Consider the following 5,161-nt stretch of genomic DNA (forward strand, 5'->3'; position numbering starts at 1 on the left):
ACAGTAAATTTAACAAATTAATTGACTCTACAAATTAACAAAAAGATAAAAACATCAGATATACAAATCGGCTAAACAACGAATTTTAAAAAATCTATATGTTGCTTACAAATTACAGTTTTATATTGTCAATTTTGATAATTAGTAAGAAATTGAGAATACAATATTTAACATTGTTAATAAATACATCAGTCTTATATGGGATTAAAAGGCAAAGATATTGCGATGGTAGTAAGTTGGCTAGATATTATTTTGTACTCTTAATACTAATTGTCAAACAGGCTTAAGGATAGCAGGACTATATGAATAAATAGAAAATCTTTGCTTAAAAAAGTCTAACACCTAATTCTTTGGTCAAGAGTTATACAAATAATACAAATACAGAAGTATAAAAATTATATAATACAAATATAAAAATATAAATAAGTGTGTGAGAACAGACTTCTGGAAGAATAGGGCAGAACAAACACAGGCAATCAAATATTCAAGCAGAAGGCTCTTAGTTTTAGCGCTCTCGTGACATACAAATAAATGTTTTTGAGTTTCTCTATGTCTGTATTAATGAACATCCTAGACAGAGTTGCTGCTTCATCAGAAATATTAAAATCAGAACTATCCAACAGTTGAGCTAAGTAATATTCTCTAAACGGTATATATATAGGACATTTCAAAAACACATGTGCTAAATTTTCCGGTTCGTTCAAGTTACAAATAGTGCATAGTTGGGCCGGGTAAATTACATTGTGAATGCGCTTCGAACTTAGTTTGATGAAATGATTATTGGCAAGTCTGATTTGCGCTATTATTCTAGAAATATACAGAGGACAAGTTACTAAATACTCAGCTATGCTCATGTTGATAGATCTTGGAATAATGATCTGACAGGAGAGTTTGCTTTGAGAAGTTACTAAGTCCAGGTTTCTAAGATAGTCGGAATAGGAACTTAGTATTATATCTGTGTGTTTTTCCCAGAAATCGCTTGTGAGATTGTCCCAGAGCGAAGTCGGGGCTTCAGTCAAGGCTAAGATGTCTTTCAGTTGCAAAACCCAATTGTATTTAGCTTTAGTATTACTTTTCTTGGCCAGCTTTATCAATTGAAAGAGGCACAACTTGGGGAGTCGATGATTTGGCATGCTTAGTAACTTACAGAGCCAATTGAGAGCCATCTTCAAAACCTGTACCTTTACATTTTTTAGGTTTAATTCAAGTCTCAGATCAGCAGAAGGAGTACCATGAGGGAGAAGGAGAAGACGTTTGAAAAAAAGAAGTTGTGTCTTTTCCAGGGTGTCCAAGTACCTGAGACCCCATATGTGTGCGGCATATAGGAGAGTACTGGCTACAATACTGTCAAAGATTTTTACAAAGCTGGCCCAGTGGTCGGCTTTAATGGCTGCTAATGTTGCCAGCACTGCTCCCATGGCAGATTTAGCCTTCTGTGAGGCTGTAATTGACGGTACATGGCCCAGAGATGAAGTGGTAAATGGGACACCAAGGTATACATATTGATCTGTCCAATCAATGGATTGATTCAAGTAGCGTAACTTCGCCTTCTCCCCGGGGCCACCTCTTCTGAAATGCATAGCTTGGGTTTTCTGAGTATTAACTTTTAAAGAGTTAATCGAACAATATTCCTCTAATATTTGTAGTTTTTTACGCAAGTCAGCGACTGTTTTTGCTAGAATAATTAGGTCGTCCGCATAAAGCAGCATTAAAAGGTCATAAGAGTCCGCAATACCGATGCCCTTGACTCCTCTGGCTCTAAAGAAAACTACGATGTCATGCAAGTATAAAATAAAGAGGATTGGACTGAGGATTTCTCCCTGTAGAACGCCCTCAGTAACAGCAAACTCCTTTGATAGGAGATTTCCTGATTTTACTTGAAAAGTAGCTTGATCATAAAGTTTTTTCAGTATGCGAATTACTTTAGGGCTGATGCCTAAGTTGAACAATTTGAGCCAGAGAAGGTTATGGGGCACCGAATCGAAAGCCCTTTTAAAATCAACGAATAGCCCGTACAGCTGTCCCCCCCTACTGCACAAAACAGATTGAATCGTCGCTAATAGAGTAAATATATTGTCAGCACAGCTTTTTTTTGGAGTAAAGCCAGCTTGTTCTTCTGGGAGGATCCCAGTCCTATCAAGCCAACGAGTTAACCTGTTTTTAAGTATCATGCTGAAAATCTTAGTGATGACATTAATCATTGCAATGCCTCGATAATTTGAAGGGTCTGTTTTATCACCCTTTTTGTGCAGCATAAAGAGAGCTACACGAGCCCATTCGCTGGGAATTACTTCAAGATCAAGTATCTTGTTAAACATTGTTTGCAGATACAAGAGCCAATTATTGGGTAAATTTTTAAAAAATTCACCTGTTACCATGTCAGGACCCGGCGCTTTACTGTTTTTTAGGCTAGAGATACTTTTAGTTATTTCTTCCTGTGTGATATAGTTATCCAGAAGGGGATCGAGAACTCCAAAGTACCGGATGTCATCAATGACTCTAGGAGGATATATTCGTTCATAAAAAGTGTTCCAGGTTTCCAATGTCACGGCAGGGGGGCTAGTTTTTTTCCTGTTAAAGTTATTATAGACACTCCAAAATTGAGAGGAGTCCTTTATATTAGCGAATTTACTAGCAACCTCGAGCTTATAATTTCTTAGCTTAGAATCAATAGTGAGTTTGTACAGTTTTTTAGACTCTAAATAAAAAGAGAGTTCAGGGTCTTTAAAATTCGCGAGCTTGGCCTTACACAGTGCAGTTTTCAATTGTTTTTTCACGTCTTTACAATCATTATCGTACCACGGTTTATTTGTCTTACACTGAACTAGACCTGAGCTGCGTATTTTGAGCAAGCCAACCTTTTCAGAAGCTTCCGTTAACGCTGCAATGAAGTTTTGATGCATACAGTCAGGGGAAACAAGTTCAAAATCTATTTTTAAGTTACTTGACCAAAGCATAACCGAGGTAAACTCAGAGCGCTTAGTGTGGTCCCAAAGAAGCTTCTTTGAGGTTGATGAAGGTCCAAGAGACTTTAGTTCACCGTTTAAAGAGGGACAGGCAAGATTTAGAGAAACGGGGAAATGATCTGATAAAGTAGGCTCAACTCTCACTGAGAGCTTAGAAACGTAGTTAATACCTCTGAGATTTACCCATACTAAGTCAATTACCGATTTACCACGAGCTGAGCAATACGTAAATTGAGCCGGGATATCCCCAACAGTTCTACCATTGATCATAACGAAGCAGTTAGATTGAAAAAATTCTATTAGTTTAGAACCTCTGCTATTTAGTTCTGGGTCTTGGGATAGTCTCATTGGATTCAAAATACTACCCGTTAGAGCGTCTTCATGTGCAAAATCACCGGCACCTACCCGCGCATTAAAGTCTCCCCCAATAAAGACTGCTTCTGCCGGAAATTTAGATTGTAAGTCAATAATGACATCTTGCAAAAGATCCAATTGGGAGTCAAGGTCAGAGGTCGGTTTAAAATATACTGTGCCTAAAACCAAGCTCCAGTTGCTAGTAAATAGTTTTACAAAAATCCACCAAGGGGAACTGTCAATTACTTCACATTTATATTTTTTATTATATGCTATTAGGAGACCTCCACTAGCCCGCCCCGCACTATGACATCTGAGAGCCTGTGAACATATATAATTAAAATTACTAAATTCATTATTAAGATTAATAACATTATCTATTACCCAGGTTTCTGTCAAACAAAATATGTCGGAGTCACATAGTGACTGATTACTGCCAATTTTACTGAGGCTGCAACAATTCCAGAAGTCTATTCTCATGTCCTGCTAAATCTTCTTGGGAGAGTTCAAAGAGCCACCAGCTGCTGTGATATCCATGGGAGAGGGGCGTTCCTCTGCATTGATCAGGAGATGTTCGATGTTGGAATCCCAGTGATGCCAAGAACCATTTATTTGAAGTTGTTTATTACCAATTTTAACACGAAAGCCCTTATCTTTTAATTTTTTAGCTTTTTGTCTTAAAGTTCCATTGATCTTCCGCTCTTCAGATGATAGATCGTGGTCTATGTAGACTTTTCTTTGACCCAGCGATTTTTTCTTCCTCATTATCTCGTTTTTGACCTGGAGAGAATTGATTTTGGCCTTGATGATGTTATTGTCTCTACCAACCAAGCTGACGTGGTCCACACAGTTAGAGACGCCAAAGTTTTCAGATAGGAACTTCTCTACAGATGAGTAGAGGTTATAACGAGTAGAGTTACTAGTAGCCAATCCTTTGATGATGATATTAGACTGTCGTAAGTGTTTATCAAATGCTGAGAACTTACTGTTCATTTGTTCCATGTACTTAGAAAAAGCAGTATCCTGTACAAGATTTGTAGGGTCAGAGTTGTTTGACTGAGGAGGCAAGGAAGAGACGCTTGGAGTGGACGTTTCCAGGCGTGACAGGCGGAGATCAAAAGCGTTCAGTTTGTTGTTCACTGATTCGTGGTTTGAGTTAACGGCTTCATTAAGCTTTTGAAATTTATTTGCATTAGATTCCTTTAGCTGTTCAAATTCAGCACTTAATTCCTCGATGCGAGCTAGTTTTTCGTTTAATATCTTTTCAATGCTGCCTGTCAAGGCTTCCACGATTCCTTCTTTCAGCTCTAACAGAGTTGCTGAATCTAAAGCTACTCTTCTTTTCGGTGGATTATTACTAATGTCATCGTCCATCGATTCACTCTCTAATAGTCGTTTTTTGTTATTTAGTAGTTCAATCGGATTTCCTAACACCTCGATGTTGAGTTTGTCCCAGCTGTCAGCTAACCTTCGTCTACCTTTGAGAGCGCTCGCATTTTGAGACGAGTGGCTCCCACTATCGGGATTTGCTGCCAGCTTCTGAGATGTTGTGTTGGTAGCATTTTCGAGTGCAGACATACTTGTAGAGAGAGAGTGAGAACGGTGAGGAGAAGAGAGATGGAAATAAATTTTCTTTAGGTTAGAGCCGAATTAGCGAACCAAAAAAGCCGTACAACAAAAAATCAACGAAAGTTGTCGTTGCAAATAATATGTCAGAGTGTAACAAGACCCTAGCTGGGCACACTTCAATATAACTGATATCAAATAGTAACTTTAAACTGGCACAAACAACAATAAAATAAGGAGCGAACAAAACACGTCAGGCAGCTAGTCGGCCATTT

This window comes from Cotesia glomerata, linkage group LG3 (genome assembly GCF_020080835.1).
Source record: "Cotesia glomerata isolate CgM1 linkage group LG3, MPM_Cglom_v2.3, whole genome shotgun sequence".
In the NCBI taxonomy this organism is placed as follows: Eukaryota; Metazoa; Arthropoda; class Insecta; order Hymenoptera; family Braconidae; genus Cotesia; species Cotesia glomerata.